At 30.5% G+C, this 24,266-nt stretch overlaps 1 protein-coding gene across 4 annotated transcripts in view; it reads right to left on the reverse strand.

Annotated features, from left to right (window-relative positions):
• Nucleotides 1-24,266, reverse strand: part of LOC109594497 (hemicentin-2) — a 300,510-nt gene that overhangs the window by 197,292 nt on the left and 78,952 nt on the right. The window contains exon 1 of one of the 4 annotated variants that reach the window (XM_049961989.1): nucleotides 8,195-8,209. The exons of the other annotated variants lie outside the window; for them this stretch is intronic. The gene's annotated coding sequence lies outside the window, so the exon portion shown is untranslated. Of the gene's footprint in view, nucleotides 1-8,194; nucleotides 8,210-24,266 lie in introns of those variants that run through there. 4 annotated transcript variants of the gene reach the window in all.

The following is a 24,266-nucleotide window of genomic DNA, read 5'->3' on the forward strand; positions in this document are numbered from 1 at the left end:
TTGCAAAATTTAAGAATTAGTCGAGAGAAAATATCTCAATCAGAGCAATGTGAAAACACGTATAAAAGATTGGGCGTCCTCGAGAAACGAATCCAAATGACAATAAACGCATCAGACGGATATCGGTGAACAATCCAACAAAATCATCAAGGCAAATTAACCAGGTAATATCCTGATTTCTATGCAGATGTTTCTAATCGAACTGCGAGACGTCGGTTATTTGAAGCGGGGCTGTTTGGCGCATAGCTGTGAAAAAACCTTATATACACAAACGAAACCGTAAAATCCGAATCGTGTTTGCCAAAAATCATATGGGGTGGACCTCACGCAAGTGAAATTTACTGTTTACTATTTACTATTTACTGTTGGAATGAGACACGATTTTAAGTACTAAAAACAAATAATTAAATACCGTAGTGGAAGCATCATATGCGGATATTTTTCGCACAGATGAAAGCAACTTTGGCGTATTTAGTGATAGATGGTCAGTACGAGTCTGGAGACCCACAAGTGCCCTCCCTTACCAGCCTTGTCGCCTGATATGAATTACATAGAACATGCCTGTGTATGCCCAGAAGATCATTAATTGCTCACCAGCTAAGACAACTTTTTCCAGAATTATGGATAACAAAATCATCCGGATGATCGATAAGAAGTAACATATGCCACTTAAGGTACAAAGCTCAAGTATGAAAACGGTGTATTTCTCATTTTACATGTGGGAACAAAATTTTGTAAAATAAATTGTAAAAAAGTTGCCTTTAGTTTAATTTCTTATTGATATTTAATTCTTTTACCATATACAATTCTACCACTATTCTACTACAATTTTAAGTTAAGTTACGTTTAGTTGTTTCTATTCATAAGAAAAAATATGGAAATAAATCTAACGAAATAAAAAATAAATTAAAATTCCTTCTATTTAGTCTATTTTGACCACCACTGTTTGTATCTTTATATTTATCCACAACTGATTTAAAATTTAATTCAATTCATGATTACAATAGTAAATTTCTGTCATGAGTCTATAATATTTATACGCCCTATACTTAAATTTACTGCTAGAGTATAATTTGTATATACATTTTTGATACCCCATAAAATTTAATTTGAAGCAACTGTTTCGTGTTTTATAAACTGCAGATAAGAATTTTTCTACTTAATAATTTTCTTACAAAGAGCATATCGACTAGTGCCTTCTCTGAATTTAAGGAGCTAATAAAATTTTTACGTTTATGCGGTGCGATAATATGATGAAGAAGGAGATAGATAATTTAATTACTTGCCATTTTAAGTTTAAATTATAATTTTCCTCTTTAAAATTAAATTTTATTTATATCTTGCACATCTTACAACATTTTCTTAATTAAAATATTTTATTAGGCGCATAAAACAATTATTTCGTTAAATTTAGGTTTTAATTCTGAGATTTTTTTGCACTGGCGTTTAATCTCTCCTTTTCTCGTTACCACTTGTTTGGATGATTTATGCCGACGTATGTATGAATAAAAGGTCAGCTCAATAATACATCATTTCTGTAAAATTTGTTACGTAGGTACTGTTTCTGAATAAATTACAAAAAAGAAACAAAAGGAAGTGCGGATGAAATATTACATCTGCTAGGTCCAACATTCATATGATAGGTTATTTATGGCTTTTTGATTAGGTTTAACTGTCTGAGAAAGAAGTGGGATATATATAAAACTATATACTATATATAACTATTATATTCTCTTTTTTACAAATTTATCACTTTTTATTATTTTCTTTTAAAAATTGAACCAATGCACAACTGACGCACTGCAATCTTAATTATTCGATCAATATTTACTTGGGTTGAGTATATCCAGATCAAAACTTTCTTATTCCGTAAGTTTAATTTGGAAGGCTTTGTCCCACATCTGAATTCTTTTACGTAAAATTGGAACGTTTATTCCATTTTAGATATTAGACGTTCGCAAATAACATGGTACGCTCGTGCAAAAATAAAATACGATTTTCTACATTGGAAGCGCATTCATACACCTGGCCACAGTTATCGCATGCAGCACTTTTCTTATCAGCACTACGACGTGAGAGAGAACAATCATCAAATTGACGACTGCTTGTACAAAAAATATAATATACACTAAAGAAACTTACAAATCATTTCAGTCAGCTCAACCGTCGGAAACGTGGGTTATTATAGTACCTGAACTTTTTCTGTTCAATTTTTCAATTTTAATTACTAGATCAACCAATCTGGTTACCTTGTTATCTCTATATTATAAATTTTAATTAGAAATAAGGTGCATAATGGATTTCTTCCTAAAATTAATCAATTTTGCATATTAGTAAGTTCAAGCGTAATTTCATCAATGGAAGATTACATTACACTAGTTTAGTGCTGTCCATTTTTTGTGACCTGTCCGTAATATTTAAATACAAAACCGACACACAAAATGGTGCAACAACTAAAACATTGACATGATGCATGGACATTTATAACTTTTAACTCCAAGGTTGCAAACATCAAGTATTTTAATTATTATTTATTATTGACTGAATATTTAAACAGGGTTCTTCGATGTTATTTACTGAGATATCTAAATATATAATACAAAAGTAATTTATATGTGAATTATGAATGCACAGAGTATCAAACAGACAGGCGTACTATTGCGTGTTCTCTGGGAAATTACATGTCTTGCAAATCCAAGGAAGAAGCACGACATAGAAAGGTTAAATGTTTATTAAAAATTCAGGCTGACTTTTTCACTCACTGCTTATGAATCTTTGTGTATGGGAAAACTGTGGAGTCAGATAGAATATGTGAAAAGATATTTTTGATCCTTTTTAAAGAGACGCATTCTTATAACGTCTAATTGGAGTACTCACTGCTGGGATGTTTCGATAATTTAAAGCAGGATTTGTCTGGAAGATTGGAACGGGAAAAATCAATTCCCGTATGATGCCCGGCATAAAACGGCCCCTTTCAGAAGTTTGTTGTTAAACAGAAATGGGAACGCAGGCCATTGAACGGAAGGGTCCCGTTTCCCAGTTTCTTTGTCGACATCAAAGGACTCAAAAATTCCAAAAGAAAACACACAAAACACTGACCTTGCACACGCATTAAGCACTGAATTACTACATCCACGCGAGGAAAAGCCGAACAGATCGATTGGATTTCGCCATCAGTGACGAGGATTAGGTGCCGGCCTGGAATACGCAATGGTTTTCCAGACATGCGGTCGCCACGGTTCTCCAGCCAAACATGAAAATACACAACAAATATCTCATTCAATTTACCACCCACATCTTTATCCAACGAGTTTCTCTCCGAGTACTAGAATACGATTTTATTTTTGAATTATCTGTCAACTAAGAACTTAATTTATTGCCAATTAAATACAGTACAGACAAATTAATTACAACTTTACTATTAAAATTACAGGATTTACATGAACAAAATGGCAATTACCTCAGTGCCATTAAAAGTTTTGCGGCGATTACAGAAATTTCAAGTTAATTATAACAAACATTATTTAACATCCACTTTAAACAGTAAACAAAAACTACTTCAGTGCTCCTTTGAAAAGTGTTACAATTCATACCTCGTTTTTGGTATGATCAAAATCATTTCATTAACAACCCTAATTCGTATTATTTTCATGTTTGAATGAAAATCCAATTATAAAGGTGTGCAGATTTACCAGGATTATATTAACAGCGAATTATCTACAACACGAATGTCTCTCATCTGGGTCAATATAATTACATTAGGAGATGTCTGTTGTATATATTATTGTTCATATTAATATACACAATTAATTACTCTATTGGGTCTATTAAAATCCTCACACATCCTGATTTAATAATAATAACAGTTATTGATTTATAATTTTTACCACTGGGTGTATTTCAGAGGGGTATCGAGATTGTTGGTTATCAACTTGTTTATTTAGGAACGCGTAAAATCTAACGTGAAATCATCGAGTGATTTTTTTTTTCTCGTTGCGTTCCTGACGAAACCTTAAAAGCCTTCCAAACCTATGTTCACAAATCTTTTGGTGTGCCATTTGCATTAAAAACAGGATTTATCGGTCTCCTTTGCGAAGGTCAGTCATATGTATTCCATTAAGCATTCGTGGGTCAGCGCAAAAAGAAGAATGTCGATCCTTTTGAATATAACGTCCAAAAATGGATGTCTGATATATTGATTTTTTATTAGTGGGGAGGTGTGCTAATTATAAATGTCACGCCAAATAAAGTTGACTGATTCTAATTTTATTCAGGATTGAAGTGCACTTTAAATTTAATTTTAATAGACATTAAAGTTGAATTAAAAAAAATCCGAATTTCAGACAATCAATTATTATTATTATTTAACGTGCCTAGAAGCTATGAAAACACCGTAACAAGACAATTATAGAGATTGTGAAAAGTTTTCTACAAAATAAAATTTAAAAACACCATTTCACGATGATAAACAAGATTTACAACCAGGCTGTGCAAACTAAAGGAAACAAAATTACGTTTATGAATAATTTAGCTTATGCATGTTAAACTATCCAGATATAAAATTTTAAATATTTTTCTCAGGAAAAATTTTGTTAAATGTTGCGCTTTATTATTAAAATGGGTAAACACTTTCTCCAAATTAACTTTTTATGAAAAAATTAAAACCACTTGTTATTTTACCGCTAATTGATAGTTTTTGCGACAAGGATAAATTTATGTTTTAGCACTGAAATGAACATTTCGATTTAATTCATTTGTTCGAAAAATCACACAAAAATCATCGAATCGAAAAAAATTTAAATGGAAACTGAAATCGTTCATTTCGCGTTCGGTGTCACTGCTGTTTCAGTGCAGAATACACAGACTCGGTACTAATTTAATATGCAGAGAATCAGGCGAATTAAATTTTATTCAGAATTAAAGTAAACGCCGTTATTAGATAAATACAGTTCACACCTTTTAGTGGACAAAACTCGATGTACAGCAAACAGTATTGTTTCCTGTTATAGAATTATGCACATTTGCGAGAAATTTTCAGTTTCATTGTAGAGAAGTTACGTTGCGGCAGTCACGGACTAAAAGGATATCAGATTCTGAATATGTAAATTTGAAAAGTTTGCAAAATTCAAATATAGGTTTTATTTGAACACTTTAAACCGATTTTTTAAGTAATTTAATCCCTTTCATTCACCAGCGACTTTAATATTTAACTTTAATCTGCACTCGTGGCAATTTTTATAGCTTGATATAATACGCCTGATTAGGCCTACCGTCTATTTATTAAGTGTCATTTACTTTAGTGGAAATTCAACATTTAATGACAATAGAAAATGTCAGAATTGTTTTCGTATTTTATCGTTATTCATACATAATAATAGATATTATCGTGTGTCAGCTATTACAAATAAATTTAGTTCTTAACATAGTTATGTGACTATACAAGAACAACAAGTTTTTTATATTAATATAAATAATACTAATTTATGGGAAACAACGTAACACGAGGAAATGAACTCTTCTTTACAAAAATTTTACGTAAAATTCGAAAATATTAATGTTTTTTTTTAATATTTCGGAATATAATCAAAAAATCATTTTTTACATTCTATTCTTCAATCTGTATAAATATTATGACTGATATTTCAGTAATTATGAATAATTTATATTTAATAACTTTCGAACGTTAAGAATCAAACAGCATTTAGTATCTAGTAAGGGTGTAAAATGACTGAATGACAGAAAAAGTATTTTATACTGCTTTTCTTAGTATAACAGGTGGGCTGAAAAGTTCGTAGGCTGACACATAAATTGCGCTACTAGTATTAAATCTATATGATTTTCAGTTAGCCCTAATCTTCCAAAAACACGTGTATAAATTTGACAGCTGTCCCACTATTAGTTTGTGAGTTGTAGCATTTTGAGTGAAGCAACTTTTGTTAATTTGAAAAAATGGATAAAAAAGAATTTCATGTGTTAATAAAGCATTGCTTTTTGGCGAAAAAAAATACGATTGAAGCCAAGGCTCGGCTTAATAAACATTATTCGGACTTTGCACCAGGAAAATCAACCGTTGAGAAGTGGTTTGCTAAGTATAAAGTGGACGTCCCGAAGAGGCTGTTACCGACGAAACCGTAAAGTGAAGTTGATTGGGATAGCTAAGACCCTAAATATATAAAAGGAACGTGTTGGACATATCGTGAATGAATATTTGGGTATGCGAAAGCTCTGTTCAAAGTGGGTGCTGCGCGAGCTCACAATCGACCAAAACCAACAACGAATTGATGGTTCTGAGCAGTGTTTGGAGCTGTTCAATCGTAATAACCCCAAATTTTTGCGTCGATATGTGACAATTCCATCATTTCACACCGGAATCCAATCGACAGTCAGCTCGCTGGACAAAAATTTTGATGAAGAGGTAATCGCTGAAACAGAAGCCTATTTTGAGGCTAAAGACAAATCGTACTATAAGAATGGTATAGAAAAATTGTATGACCGCTATAACCGTTGTATCGCCCTCGAAGGCAACAATATTGAATAATCAAATCAAATTCTATAAAAAAAAAGATTTTTTCTTTTCAGCCCAAATGTTATATATGTTCTAACTGAACTTAAATCAAATAAAAACTTTTTTACATTTTCATGCAATAATTATTTGTTTGATAGGTAGATTTACCAAAAATTTTATCATTTTTTTTTCAATGAAATTACTGTCTCAATAAACAAGATCAGAATATTATATACGTTCAATTTGGCTAATAAGAAAAGAGATCAAAGTAAGTTCATGAATGTTGCTAATCCAGCTCTTATCGAGAGAAGGAGAGTTAATAATTTAAAACAAACAAGTAGAGATATTAAATCCATCTCCATACAAATCCCAGTCTAATAAAATACTAAAATCTTTAGATATTAGTAATTCTGCATTTCAGTATCATTATTTATTCGAAACTGTCTTACTAAAATATTAAAGAACGTTTGTTTAAAGGTCTTCAGATAATACTTTCTGGAAACAGGAGAGTTAATTATTAAAAATTTATTACTCATTACATTACTATATTCTATGTGTCAATATGTTCTTAAAAATACATTTCGTATCTACAGTACGAAGCAATACTAGAAAAACATTTTTATTTTGTAATTTTTCGTTTATACAAACATGACAAATTGATTTATTTTATGTCAAAATAAAACACACAAAGTTTTAAATATATGATAATAATTTCATTCATGATCAAATATTTATTTGAAAGAAAATTCACTTAGTATGGGCGAACAAAAGTAAAGAAACTAATTATATTTTTTTATTTTTAAATTAAATTATGTTAATATTTGGTGGCATATCCTTTATTTTTTATTACCTTTTCATAGAGCCAATAAGGTTGTTAATGTAATGCCTGGGAATTGAATTTCATACTGACACAACTGAACTAAATTTTCCTCCGCATACCGTAACACAATATTGCTAAGAATCTCTAATTACTGGTATCTATCCATAATTCCATTTATTTTTAATACAGAACCAAATTCACTGCCAGAAAAGCATTCCCATTTTGGACCTTTTGATACTTGCACGCCTCACATATCGAATACTATCTGAATTATGCTTTCGTCTTTCTGTTAAAAAAGGGTTTTCTCACAGGTTTTCATAAAAAATGTAAAAAAAATGTCCAGTACTAATACTAGAGCCCAAAATGTTCACAAAGGAATTGTCTATTCCATCAAATTGTAACAAAGATTTTTGGTTCTTAATACTTAAAAGTTAAAAAATATCTGAAAAGCCGAAAAAATAATTGTTTTAACTATTATAATTATGAAGGCATACAATATTTTAAAATGTATGTCTATGTTTTCACTATGAAAAGAAATAAAGCAAATTATCATAAAAATACCATTTTTACAGGCCAATTATGTGACTACACGTACTACCACTTTCATAAATTTGCGAATATTTCAAAAATCTCACCTAACTTTATATAACCATTAACATTTTCAAACAGTACGAAAATTTTACCATGGAAATTTATTTGAAAATACGCATGACACTGTTGAAAATCTGCAAACTAATATTATAAATGCACAAAATTAACATAATGAAAGTATGTAAAGAAAATTTACTTGAAGATTAGACGAATAAATCAAATGTGTATTAGAAACAAGGGCCTTAAGTCTCGCTAAGTTCACACATATTTTAGATTACCTAATTGTTGTTTACTTTGGCGGGGATCCAGAATGTAAAGTTTCGTATAAGCTGTGGATGTAGAAACCTTGTTCTTCATATTATTTTCCGCCATTATACACAGTACACAATTATGAGGATTGTTTATTTGTAACATTTGCCAAGTCTATTTTTATAACGACCACTACCCATTTTAGTAAATTATGGCGCACAATTATTGATGCACCGTTCTGTTTCAAATGTGTACATATATGTACAAATATTTACTTATTCATTTATGCATCGGCTGGTTTTACATTTATTCCCGGGCACAAATAGGCTCGAAATAAAATATTATAAATATTGGAGGACGAAAGGTAGGTGTGTGAGTTGGAAGTTCGCCAGATCTCTAAATGGTATTGAATTTACTAAATTGAACTTTTTAACAGTATTTTCTGGCTTGTTCAATATTTACCCTTCATAAAACACACCTTTCCAAGTTGCGAAAGCCAGTTTTCGTGTCGTACATTTATGATAAAAATACTAAGGTAGAAAATATAAAGAAGTTTCATTATTACATTTTTATAATGTAACTTTTGCCTGTATCGTAACCCCGTTTTAGTTAGTTTCGTTACAGGCAATGTTGCACCTGAATAATAACTGTTTAACGTTCAGGCTTTAAAAATCCTCGGCTTCAAATTTATTATTGGGATGTAATCATATTCCTACCTCGTCTCCGTTAACTTCCCCAGTCGTTTTTATTTTACCCCATTTGATGTAATTAATTTTTTTATTCGTTTAAAGACGCTGCAAGTTTAATTGGCCTAATTCGAATATTGTATGTACACATCAAATTAGAAAGATACCATGGCAATGTACATTGATCAGTGGTGCATGTACGCTTATAACAAAATTTCAATTACACCCTCAAACACAATTGTGTGATTTTGCAGGAGTGAGGTCAATTATGCTGTTATAGTTGGCAATAATGAGGTTTGGATAACGCTTGTGTCGAATGTGGGAGCTTTGTTGTGGTAGAAACGGTAAATTAAATGCAACAGAGATTTACCTTACATTATGGATATTATTAAATTTGATGAGCCACACTTTAACAGGTTGCGATAGATATGAATGTCTTCGAGCATAGACCAAACATCTATAATTGGATAACTGCCACTGCAAATATTTCCCTAATTAACTTATTACTAAATAGCAGTTTGTAAACATTTGATACACAATATTTGCTCCAACAAACAAAACGAAATTTCTAGAACATCAATTGTCCAAGTGACACGAACCAAATCAAACCTCTGAAGATGCTAACCACTCGTGCTAGTGAAACGTTAGAAAATAATTCCAACAGACGTCGACCAATAAACCCGAACAACTATAGATATGGAATACTTGTTCAGTTTAACAAACCATATCACTGTAACAGTAAAGTCACTGTTGAGAAAAACGAGATAATAGAGTATAAAAAAATCGATAATAATCAGAAATATCGTGTATCGTCGATATACCGATCGAAAACTTTAAAGCTTCGATAATTCGTGATTGACATCGTTAAAATATAAAAAGGCAATTCATTAGAGCTTAATCAAATTAAGAATATTTTATGTTTTAGCGGAGCTGACAGGCGTTTGCATATTCCCTGGGGCATTACCGCAGCTCTCGCATCGGTCTCATAAAAATATATTTTTAACTCTCTGCCACCCATAGAATATGCTAAATTTTTAAAATTGATTTACCAGCCACATGCACCGAACGGCTAATAAAGTTCTTTATTGTGCAGAATGTTGTTGACGTCGAAACGGGCTTTTATGGCCAGGGCCTGAAATCAAATTTCAGAATAAGTAATTACAATAATTTTACTTTATTGTGTGTGTGTGTGTCACATTTTATTTCCGGCAGTGGTCGGTTGTGTTTCGGTTAGGAATTTTTGAGGAAATTTATATCAGGAGTAACTTTACCGAACTTTACAAAATTTCGGCCCATAAAGTTGTACGCACTAATGTAAAATTTAATCTCCTAATGAGGTTTATTGTAATTAAAACTTTGGACACTTTTACCAGTATCAGCTACATAGCGATATAACTCACATCTCATGAAAGACCAAATTTATGTAAAATGTGCCGTGAAAGTCTGACCAAACTTTGATGTAGCAATTAACAATAACAATTTCTCGTAACGTGTGTGAACATTTAATATGTTCAAGTCCGAATGTAACAATAATTTACAATTGTGTAAAATGTGTGGAAATGCCAAAGCAATTATGTTTATAATACTTAATGTACATTTTGGAAACTACTTCGCTCAGACCTTTCGGAACGGGGCCGGAAACTAAGCGTAAATTTTCAACAAGTTTATCATGTGAAATTAGAGACTGAAGTAAACTCCGGATAAACATATAAATATAATATGTATTCTTAGGAAACTGAAAAGAACTTTTTTTAGTAAAATTAGCTGTTAGCTTTATAAGGTCAGAATATTTTTTCTACAAATTCTAGTTTAGTTGTGGTCATTGTTGTAGCAACTTTTTAAAATGATAAATATTTCATTCATAACTCTAAACTGCTAATATTATAAATAAATAAATAAATATTATATAAAATGTTACTATATTAAATAAAATGTCTGAAAACTGAATTATAAAACATTTATTTATACCCGCTACTTTATTTTTCTCAGTTCAACTGTTTTTATTCAATTATTTCTAAAACCCTAAAAAAATGTACGCGACAAAATTAAAGCGACTCGAGTATTTTTCAGTCGCATTTATATCTTTCATATATGAATATTGTAATAATATTAAGGACAATGCCTAGTGGTCAACATTTGTCGACGAATTTAAAAAATAAAATTATTGTGGCCTATAATTCAGAAACATCGCAAAAAGTTATAAGCCAACAGTTTCTTGTATCAAAACAAGTGGTATCAAAAACAATTGAAGGGTATCGAGTTCATGGATAATCGAAGACGAGATGGAAAAGCCAAAGTTAACCGCAACTCAAATTTTAAATTAAAAATGATTAATTTTCTGTTTTTTTTAAGTCATCGTTAATGTGACATGTTTCATCAATAAATAACATATTTTTTATATACTTTTTATATAATGGAACAAAAATTAGTCTCGTAAGTATATATTATTTAAGATACTGTAAACACTTTACTAAACTTTAATTTTGAAAGAAATGTTTAATAATTAAATCTTTGTTATATAATTTAACATTAACACTTTGTATAATATAATTTATATTTTTATAAATAATAATAATAATATATATAATCTCCCTGACATAAACTGGACCATTTTCAGAATTTATGACCAGTCCATATTGCTTCAAGCTTCTTGAATTTCTGTTCAATTTGTGAACCATATTTCACTATGGATTTAATAAACTTTTTATGTCTTTTTTGTCCCTGTACGACGTGTAACATAAGCAAAATCATTATTTTTTTATAAATTAAATTTAGACTGGTCACTAAAAACTACTACTTGTCCCCACTGTTCTGTGGTCCATTGAATGTGATCCGCAATAGGTCAAAATTGAACATTTTTAATAATAATATAAATAATTTTTTTTATTATTTTTTAATTAATGAGAAATGAGGTAAATTATTTGGGCTACAGTAGCTGCACAACAATGCAGTGAAATGAATCATTTTATAATTAAATTTAGATGTGCTTATTAATTTATATGTATAAATATGGCAATTGGCGTAAAGTGAAATACAAATGGCTAATTAATTAACCCCTAAATATTGATATTGTATTTGATGTGTAATTAGCCGAAATTGAGCCGCTACTAATAGCATTTCTTTATAATAATAACACTAATTGAGCTCATATCGTATTTGAACGAAACGAGGCCTCGGGGTATTAAAATAATAGAACACTAAACCAACCGGACTACATAATTAAAATGGTTTAAAATGGTCAGAATATTAATGCATGTGTATCTCCGGAGATTGTATTATATTTTCATACCGGACTAAAATTCATAAATTACACAGTGATGCATTAATTGAAACAAAAATATAATTAAGAATAAAAGAATGTCGTTACCACTGAATCTATTTACTAAACGACATTAAGCCAGTTCTATTTAATGCTTAAGATAATATTTAGTAATAGTGTGCATATTAACACAAGTGGATGAATATAATTTTGTTTGGATTTGTTTAATATTTATTAATGTAAATTACACCAGGTTATGCATGCGTGTGTTTTAGTTATACGTAAACATTTTGAATGAAAAAGTTTCTAGTTCTGGATCTAGGTCAAACAACTAATTTGATTCTCATAAATTTCACACAAAACAAATGACAGAATTTTATGACAATAAAATTGTACAGTAAATAAAATGTGTGTTAAAACAGTAGCGTAAGGAACATTAATGCATATGAAAATAAATAAATGATAGTTTTCTGGTTTAGAGTTGCGAGACTGAAAACGTAAAATGTAGATATTGACCTACATTTGTGCGCTCAGACGCAGGTGGTAAATGGAATTGAAGAAACAAACTATTCAAGTATCCAGTTATAAATATGTTCTTTTTAAAATATTTTATTGATACTACAAAAGGTGAATGTGTATTGTTTATATGAAATTAGATGAAACTAAGCAGATAAGGCAGATGGTTACTGTTTAGTATAAACATATCGAAACAATTCATTTAAAATATCGTACTTTGACTTTATTATATTTATACTATAATTGATTGGGAATTACACTATTATCTTTTTTAATCTTGCATTCATAAAAAAGAATTTCTTTCGTTATTGTCTAGAATGGTAGTTATGAAGCAGTTTTCAATTAGTATCATGAAAACCAGTAAATACAGTATAAATAGACGAACCATAATTATGGTACATAACTTTTTCACTGCCAAAGTATATGTATAATAATTATGTGATCCTTCGTAATAATTAATAATTCAATTCATATCAATCAACATTCGAGAAGCTGTTCCATCTGCAGAGTCGCAGATTAAAAAAAAAGATAGATGACGTTAATTTTTATGGCTTAAATATCAATTAACTACACCTTTTGCTCCCTTCGTACTGCAGTTATTTTTCGAAGAAAAAAAGGTAGTTGGACAATTAACTCCAAGCAAAAACCATAGATTATGCAAATGTAGCAATTAATCCATAGCAATAAAACGGTCGGTGGCGGCCAGACTGGCAGAGATACTGGCCCAATGAAACATGAAGAAAGCGGATGCATGTCGGTGGAGTCGAACTAATGGATTTTTTGAATACAATGAGCCGTTGAGTGCGGCGTATGAAGTAATTTTCTGTGTAGGGCCACCGATGTGGCAGGTATTGGCAAGTGAATTTGCGGCCAGGCGAACTTTTCAGACGAGGGTGGATCTGTCCGATCCGCTTGTGCATGTATATGCCGGTCTGCAATCAATCGTTTTTGTTTCAGCGGTTGATGACAGATGGTTATTTTGCCTGAATGTTAAACGCAATTCATTATAACCATGTAGCTGCACACTGGATCCTGATTTACAGATTTACACGCAGTTAAAGCAGATTTGCCGCTATTGTTTTCCTACACTCTGTAAATAATGGTCGGTAGGTAGGCCTTAATCCATTTACAAAACCCTGGGCTTTTTTGTTTGTTTGGGCTATTCATCACATTTTCTGCTGTCGTTGTGATTTAACTACAATTACCGACAAACAAACCAAGATGCTGCTTTCATTGCGGTTTCGGCTTGATTAATTTCAGCAAATAGAATCGAGTGAATATTTATTTTCATGTTTCTAGCCTGTTGTGTGGTAAAATAAACATTTTTATTGTACCCAACTTTCAAACTTTAATTATACAACTATAACTAGTTGATACTATTGATTTATTAAATTGTTCTTATATCTCTAGACACATACACGTGCTGCACAGTACAATGGATAAGCTTCCTTAATTTGAAATTGTAGTTTTGTTTATTTTATGAGATCCAGGATCCAATTAACGTCAAATGTCTTAAAATTTAAAGAGTTTAAGGAATTGTATTTCACAACATCCCCTTCATCAATTAGCGATCCAAACGAAACCTCGAGAGAGGAAAATAAAAGGGTATAGACAAAATGTACAACTGTTTTAAGACACTTTTAATTAATTTGCCGTTATCAAAACAACATTTATTAATAAGAAACGCGACAAACGTTTTAATGTGGGAAGAAATTTTCGTGTTTCCAAAAACAATTTTGCATAATAACATATTATAAGAAATACCATCAACACAAAAGCCAGGAGTTTAGTAATAGTTCCCATCATACGGAAGCAAAAAGGAAACGATTTAACAATTTTATATTTCTGTATGCACGAAATCGGTTCTGGAATCCCATTAAAGCTAAACCGCAAGTGCTCATTTAGTATGACGCAAATTAACATTAGCGCTCTTAACACAGGTTTGAGGCGCCAGAGCCAATTACTTATTGAATATGTGGCGTAAATTGGTGCATAATGTCATTGGAAGCTTTTGATTACTTCACTTGTTTCCTTGCATAGTAACTTCTGTCTAAGATTCACAATACTTTTCCAGTATCGATTTGTTAACCTCATTTGAAAGATGAGATTTTGTTTCTAATCTGAACACTTTCTGTTAAACCCCCCGCCACAAGTTTTTATGTCCCACCCTGATTTGAACTTGACTTGAAGTCTAAATATTCACATAAAACAAACCATTTTCATAATTACTTGAGTCAGGTTAGGTTATTCGGTTCAATTCTTTCTTTTTACTCTACTCTTTCTGGCTTTTGAAGATATTTAAATAAAGGTTTAGAAAGTTAATCGCTGGTCGTTTAGGCATTTTGTTTTATTTTTTTAATTTACTTTCATTGTTTGATTTTATGCTTCAAAACACATTAGCTGTTTTGACTGTTTTCCTAAAAACTAATTTCTAAAAGGTCTCTTATGTTTGATATTTTATTTGTTTTTTTATTATTTTTCTATTTCAGGTTCAAAATCCCTTTCAGTTTCTGCCACATAAATTGCATTATTTTACGATATGTAATGCGTTTTTTTTTGTATTTCATGTACAAATTGTTTGCTATATTTTTAATATGGAAAATTTTGGAATAAGCCTTCTTGTTTTTGAACACAGCTAAATTATTTATTATTTTTTAATTTATGGTAGAATATATCTGCATAAATTGAATGGAAATAAATTATATTAAAAATTAGTTTATGTGATCAAATTAGAGAATTAGATAATTCAATTTGACATAAAATATTATGAAATTGTCTTATTTTTGTAACTCGACCCTCGACCTTTAAGCGTAATTTATTATCCTTTTACCTTTTGAATTTAACGACGAACATAATATGATAAATATAAAGAAAAATGTTAAAGGTAAATTGTTATTTGGCATTTGGTATTATAGTATACAAACAGGGGTTGTTCGTATTTAAATTAAAACTATTCTAGCATCATTAACTATTTTAAGTTAAAGAAGAGTAGAATTTGAACTCTGCAATCCAAGAATTATTGAGTTTTGGAACTTTTACAAACTTCTGAATATGGCTGCAGTTTTTATAAGGAAATATACGAAAATAAAATATTTCTGAAATGTACTACTAGGAAATGTAAAGTTTGCCGACAATTGAGTTTACGTATTCAGATGAAGTGTAAATTTGTCTTTTCTTCATGGTTTTAGTTAAAAATTTTACGGTGCAAAACTTGAAATAATATGCAATATTATCCTTTAAACATTTATACCGTCTTACTAATACAAATATAATCCATGTGTGAATGTTAATTTTTGTCATATCAGAATATCCTTATAAAATCATAACACCATTCTACATTTATGCGCAGTAAACCGAACTGAGCCGTAAAATGCGTCTAAAAATTGAGATTTTACTACAAAACGATCGGTTTGATCAGCGAACGGTGTTTGTCGTCTCGGAAAGCAGATTTTAATGAGTGGGTTTATCGATAGTAGTCCCCACTATCGGTTTTTAAATTTTATGGCCTTATGCATCTGTTATCTGGAAAGTGCTCTTCAAATTTATTCTCTTTGTACGAGCAAGATCAAATTAAAAATAAATAGGAAATTTAGCTGATTATGTTGAACATATCTGTGTTATAATTAATGATTTAACGGCTGAAATGAAAGCAAATTGTAATTTAGTATTAATGCTGGTATAATTTTATACTAGCTACATAATTCATATTATATATCATTATATTATCATTAATTATACCTGTGTTTGAACAATAATATTTTATTAAAACAATATTTATATATGTACACGAACGAAATTAAAACGTATGTAATATCATTCGATAATTTTCAATTTATGGCACCGACGCATTCCGAATCCAAATCAATCGAATCCCAGGACATTAAAAATTGTACATAATTATTCGGGCATTAACAAATATTACCCTGTAATTGGCTGTGTTCATCTTGGATAATATATTCCCGGGACAGGGACTGTAGTTACCATTCTGGGTCAGGTCCTATCTGATTGGCCAGAATCCAGTACGCTATGTATGTATATACGCGGTGCGGTCGGAATTGCTTTTCAACTTAAAATTTATTGCAATTGAAATTTTACAGTGTATTTACATCATATCGTGTTTGTGCCATTAACTCCTGCGGCCGGATAACTGGAAACGTGTATTAATTATAAAGTAGTTTGTTCATCTATTTGTCTCCCAATTGTGCATAATGATTTTTGTATTAACCCTCGATGGAGTGCTGTTGCCATATTGCGTTCTCGCTACGGGAAATTGTATGTGCCTCGTGAATTTCGTGTTTATACAGAATATAAATCCGGTATTTAATATGTACAATTTTATCTCGTGATAAACTGATATTGAAATTAAAACATCCTCGTTCGACCAATCAATTTTGCAGCATTAATAAATGTTTAAACAGCAATTTCAGGCAAATTTCATTAGTGACCCATGAATCGCTGCGGTGATCTCCGAACGGAAAACTTTCCGTTTGTCCCATAACTTAAAAGTTCGGGCGACATAACACAACATTTAATTTTATTCCGATTAAATGCAATCTAACTGAAATTTATTGGCCATACTTCAGTGAAAATTATGCCCCGGCAAGTTTAAAGCGAATTTTAAAGCATGTCTAATGCGTCCATAAAACTTAAACGAGACTCCTTGGACTTTTCCATTACTCCAGCGAGTGAAAATGGTCCCGTGACCCAGTTGAAGAGGAATATGGATTTTGAGTGGATGACAGTGGACAGCCCAGGCAGACGTAAATCTCGCTAAATTATCACGGATAAAACTAATGGATTGTGCGAGTATATCCGGGGGTCGGGGTTTTACAAATGTTTCGCGACTATATTTTTACGAGAATTGAAATTGGCTCATAAAACCGTGAGCGCGGAATCCTGTCGTATCTTGCATTTAAATGTCAACTGAACCGCTGAAAAATCGTGCAATTACTCCGCCCGTTTCCATTTCTGTGGGTAAAGTGTAAAAATACTATTAATCCGTAATTTGCAGATCACTAAAATGTATTAGTTGACTTTAACGGATTTCTACTTACAGCATGTGTTGGAAATATGTTTAAAAATGTATTTATGCTAAAAATATTCAATTTCTCTTGTAAAATTTAATGGTATTTGAAAAATTTGCATAGTACAAAATAAACATGCTGAGCACTATGTATTATATAAAGCTGCGTACATAATTTCTGCACTTGTTGTTTTGGCAAACAAAATATATTTTGCAAACAATAAAATATCTTGGTATTATTTGCATATCCCCGGTTCCGGTACGATAACAAATTTATACAACAGGACTACGAAACGTTTCAAATAAAATATTGCGCAAGTTCAGCCTTTGCCATTTTTTATTTATTACGTTTGATCAGCGAACATGAATTTAATTAATTCAGTGTGTCGTTGTTACAGTAAAAAATGGTTAAACAAAATGTGACCCTGTTGTAAATAATTTATTGCAAGAAGGGGAATTACTAAAAATTATATTGCAACACACAAATAATAACTTACAAAATAGTTTTAAAAAACAAATAAAAACAATTCTCATACCATATTTACGGTTGTTAAATGAAAAAAAAATTATTATCTCCATAAAACAAAGAGTTTTTAGCCAGACGTCAGTTTATTAAGGTCATTAAATAATATAACCAAGTGGAAGTGATTTGCTAATAATTTTAATTTAATGTTCATAATAAAATCCATTATATCTGCTAAATTTACCAAACCTTTTATGAAATACACGGTTTGAATCACATAGATGATTTATTAGAGATTTATATAAAAGTAAAAGAAATAATCTGAAAGTTTGTTAAGTTTTTCAAACTTTGACCTCCCGTTTCTTCTAAACGATAAGTGTTATGAAAAAAAATACCTTTTTTGTAGAGCGTTCAATTTCCTACAAGAAATGTAAATAGAAACGACCAAGTAATGTCGAGATATGTATTTTGCCATAGACAACTGAAGAAAAAATGGAAAATTGAGATGAGGAGCACCTTCCTTTTAAAATTAAGAAGTCATCAAAAGCTATTAATATTATTCTAAATATGTTTCATCAGTCAAACTGCTACAATAGAATGAGGTAAATGTTATCAAAGTAAATAATTAAATGTCTTAAATGAACCTTAAATTGGTATATTAGAAAGAATATTTAATTTATCTGAGGAAACACTACTGTTAGACCCACTAACAGCCATCTTAACTCTCGGTATATGGTCGAGGACCTTCTATTGTATGGTACATAATTTTATTAAGGAAGTTAATATTATTAAAATTATACCTTATTACGTTATTTGAATGAATATGTATAATAAACACTAATATAATAATGCGGTTTAATGTGTTAGCTCATTATTTAATATTTTCACATTTTCTAGACTTTTCATTTCATTAGTTTGTAGGTCAGATAAAATTAATTCAGCAAAAAAATACAATTTTAACTCTGCCAAAGATTTAATATATTTAAAATGTTTATTTTTATAATAAATAAAATCGAATTATAAAACTATATATAGAAATTGTTGAAAATTAACATGTTTATCAATAATTTTATAATAGTTTATTCATCCTAATATCGTTCATAATTTGATTGATAATGATGAGAATCTAAGAAAAATAACAGAATCAAAATTTGAATTTAGAAATTTGCCTATATGCCTACGAGCCGTAACGTCGGCATATTATTTTATGAACATCTACAGTGAGTTTGCCATTTTCTAAAATAATAAAGTGAATTGTGACGATAACGTGTATTTATTTATCTCACACATGTTCACAGTTTTTGGCAGCAAAAGAAATAATAATGTTAGCCAAACCAAAACACAGTGGAAAGTAGAGAAAAAACATTACTTTTTAAATTTCTATTTGATTTACACAATAGCGACAAAAGAAAAAAGTTCCAATGAAAATAACAGTTTAACAAACTTGTTTTCCCACCCAATATTTTATTGATTTATTTTTTCAACTTCTGTTAGATTTAACAATAGCTACTGTTTTTTTATTGCATAAATGATTGATTCCGTTTTAAAAGAGTTAGTTTAAAAGAATGTAAATAGAAAACTAACATCAATTTCTGTAAGTAGGTGCTTGTTACGTGTTACCTCCACCGATATAGATTTGTATTTTGATGATAAAATTCATAATTTTGATGTATCACATTACTTTGAAACTTTGACGGCTACATGAGTTTCAAAACACAACACGATAAGTTTTAACAAGCATTTTAATGCTAAACTTTAATTATGTATATGTTTGAACGCGTACACGCTCTTCCTATATCTTTGGCTGCCATAATGGAGGACTTATTTATTGTGGAGCCTAATTCTCTCTTGTATTTACTGAATGTTCTAATTAAGATTAACTTTAATGTAACAACCAAGTGTACAGATGGGGTCATTAAAAGTAATTTTACGCAAGAAAAATAGCCCCTTGTCGTTTTCGTTCACTTGACACAAACTGAACCAGACACATTTAATTTAGGTAAATATATAATCCGTAATGGTAATAATATTTGCTAGGCAGTTACTAAATACACAAAGCGCAAATCCATTTTAAAACTTTCGAGCCGCTGTTTCGGCGCATACTACTAAATAATTAAACTTCAGCAGTAACACGCCAGCAAAAAGTTTCGCATGCCGTTCCGAATATATTTTCGATATTTTCCATAGCACACGGCGTGTTATTATATGTGTCAGTGGCACTTACTAGCTAATTCCGCAATTGCATTTGGCATTGAGCTAAGCGGATTTTTGCAAGGTATTCGAATTCACGCTCGCATTTTACGCAAAGAAACCGAGAAGCGGGGTGTCACAAATGATCGACTTAAAATTAAACTCTCCCACCTAATAACTTTTAAACATGTCAGTTCAAAACATTTCAAATTTTAACTTTTCCTGCGGCCGTTTTATTATTTTTATCTCGAATACGGACAGAAATTTTAATAACAGCAATAAGATGCAGCAAAGGAATGTGAAATAAGCTAAATAAGATTAAATCCGTCTAACTGGATTGAATAGCCCATATTTTATGGACGGCAGCAATATTAATTTTCAATTGCCTCGGCCTTCGTTTAATAATTTTTTTTATTATTGTACAAAACTCATATTTTCATAATCCAGTTATTTACCAGTTCTATTTGTATTCACTGATTTAATATAAATCGACAATAAAAAAGGACCAAACAAATACTCGTCTGATGTCTTGATGGAGTAAATATTTTTTTCTTTCTTATAATAAATTGTCAATATTAATATTGTTGGTATAATATTAAATATTGATAATTTCAAACAATTATACAATTAAATAATAATTGGAATCAGAGATTTGAAATTGTTGTGATAAATCCTCTGCAATTATCGTTTGTATTAAATTAAATGGGAATAAATTATATATAATGAAACGTCAGTACAACAGAGTATTAAAATTATTTTTCTAGGATAGCAACCTAAACTGAATACTGATTTATGTATAATATTTACCTGATTAAGAATGTGGTAATAAAACGTTTTGCATGACGACAATTTGTTTTAAATATATTTATAATTTATCTATATTTAAAATATTCTATATTTAATATGATAATTGATCATTATTATTTTTTCTGAAAATGGGAAATATCAATTAATATTGATTATTTCTACCTCTATTTACACACATCGTCTATCATCTTAAAATCACAGTTCTATCCACTTTCTCCAAGTTCCTGGATTGGATTAAAATCTGAACTGCGGGCTAGTCAGGCCATAGTATTAATTTTAGAAGATCACATGAGCTGTGTGTTGTCAATAATTATCTTGCATTTGTAACAAAAGTGGACCAATATGAGGAGCATATAGCAAGACATCTCCTTCCAGAATGTCCAAAATGTAACACTCAGCATTAAGTTTGTGATTATTTAACACTATTACGTCGCTACGTACTGTTAATGAAATGCCTCCCCACATCACAATTGCGCCTCCATCAAATAAGATGGTATTTAGTAAGTTACATTGGGCATCTCTTTCATTTCACCGCTGAAACACATAAACACATCCATCACAATTGTACAGGCAAGATAAAGAGAACTTTTGCCAATCCGTTCATCAAGATCCCAAATAGGAATTTTTAACAAAAAACTAAACCTCATGTAATAACGATTATACACTCTTTAAAATCCCTAGATTATGTTTCAAAATGATTTCTCACTCATTTAAATTTAATTTGAATAAATCGTATAAATTAATAACAAAAACGAATTGTTAATAAGTGACTTATACATAGATTAGCTCATACGTCATGATTTATGTAACATTACAGACGTCAATAATTTATAAAAAGCTCAATCAGAACTAAAATGTTAATTTCACCTATCTAAAACATTTTACAACATATCATTTGACTTTTTCTGTCAAACGCATAAAAGCATTTATTTCTAAATAATATGCCATGATTATTGATTAGCCTTATGTAATTGTTTGTTCAAATGAACAGTCATTAACAAACAATCGATTTCGATTATCTCTAATATGTTAATATTAAGTAATATTATTAACAAATTTATTACCACCACAAATTCAAAACATATTTCAAAAATAATTAACTAAAGGCCCAATAAGTCAGTGAAACAATATATTTCGTTAGATTTCGTAATATATGACATAATATTTTATAGTAATACAAAAAAGTCCGTGTTAAATTTTGAAAAATGTTCCACAATTTATACGGCGAATTCACATTTTTAGGAAATTGATAAAACTTCCGCATCAAAATTGTCACGACTTTATCTGGCAAGAAAACGATGGAAAAATGGCGACTTCCATGCACAAGAAAACCACCGCTTTATATCACTCAGTGAACAAGAAGTTAGTAACAATAGTGCATGTTAATGCACCGCACCAGAAAGGGTCGCGCTGAGGTATTGAAATATTTCCTGCTTTAAGATTATAAATAGGGCACGTGTGATGAATTTAAATCATCTTTCAGTGATTTATCATGCTGCTTTTTTTGCTCCTTTTGCAACTTTTCGCATACAATGATCTTCCGTTGCAGCGGAAAAAATTACAGTGAATTGCACCAGTACCATTATTTTTTGTTGTTCGCGATGCGTTTACAAATGTATTCGAAATGGCAGACTTCCGGTTGTCCTTTAAGTCATTACTTAACCATTTCGGCGATTTCGTGCCATTGGGCTCGCGTGAGATTAAAACTACCGGCAAGTACTGACGTACGGTTAAACTTTTCGTCGTTAACATTCCTTTAAGTTCCAAAACAAAGGTTTACATCCAGATAACGCCCGATTTGATTTTAACCTTGCGAACTATTTTTTAACGGATAATTTATATACATTGTCTCCGGAATAACAAAAACAATGTAACGAACGGATCGTGTTTCCATCAACAGATCGAAGCGAGTTTAAAACACATGAAACATAGGAATTAAATTTATTTTCGTCTTACAAATCGACAAACAAGTTGTCTGCGACGAAAAATCAATCTCTGAAATAACTTTGCAAGATATTCTTTCTTTATTTATTTTGATCAAAATGGCGAGTTTATTTGACAGGAAACTTTATAATTGAGTTAGATTCGGTGCAATAATCAGAAATTGGACAGAAGTTTACTGAACTTTTTTTGGGAACACTTTTGTGCGATACAAATAAATAAATAAGTATAAAAGCCATTCTCGACGTTGTGTACATTATTAAACGTATTTCTAACTGCAGAAGTTCTAAGTATACCTTTTTTTACTCATCTCGGAAACCAGTTTAACATTTGAATTGTTTAAAAAAAATAAATCATTATTGGATTTGTCTCCATCAATATGCCTCAATACCTTTGTTTACAAACTTCAAAAATAGTCTTTCGCACCAACTTTAATGTTAGAAGCAGCTACGTAGTCTATTTGAAAGCTTGTGTTTAGTTACAAAGTGAAATAAACTGAAACTTACAGCTAATAGTTCCGTGGTGATTAAATAAGATTTGGATTAAGTTTATGTTGGGGCCATAAATCACTGTTACGAGCACTTGCCTCTTCGGAACTTAACCATAATATATCACAGACATATATTATTATAACATATCTACTAGTATCTATTAATTACTCCCTTTTTGGTTTATTTTTTTTTTTCAACGGGCTATATTTTGTGCGTCTTGAGGATAAATTACTCTATATTTATCACGATGCTTTTAAGATGCTTAAGTAATAGAAAGATGAATTCACTGCATAAAAAACGAGAGCAGATTTGTCTTCCTTACAGAATCTTCCAACAAAGCGAACGGGAACGATCTTTTATAGGTATAATATGACTGCAAGGAACATTATGTTTGATACAATGATAACTATTTATCTTGAAAACTACAATGCTTGAATAACACGATTCAAAGGTAACACAGATCAACAGATATCAAATCTTCCTTAGACTATCTGCAACGGCGGTTAACGATGCAAGAAAGCATGTTTTATGTGTAATAAATATTTTATATTTATATTTACACTTAATTTTTTTATAAATCGTTGAATAGTTTCAACAACTATATTCAACACATTGATGTTCTTAATTTTACTCTGTTCTTGATTTATGAAATGATTTAGTTAACTTCGAGTATTTTCTGCCAATATTTTTTTTATAGAAATTCTATATATACACATACAATAAAT

Source organism: Aethina tumida, chromosome 1 (assembly GCF_024364675.1).
Source record: "Aethina tumida isolate Nest 87 chromosome 1, icAetTumi1.1, whole genome shotgun sequence".
NCBI lineage: Eukaryota > Metazoa > Arthropoda > Insecta > Coleoptera > Nitidulidae > Aethina > Aethina tumida.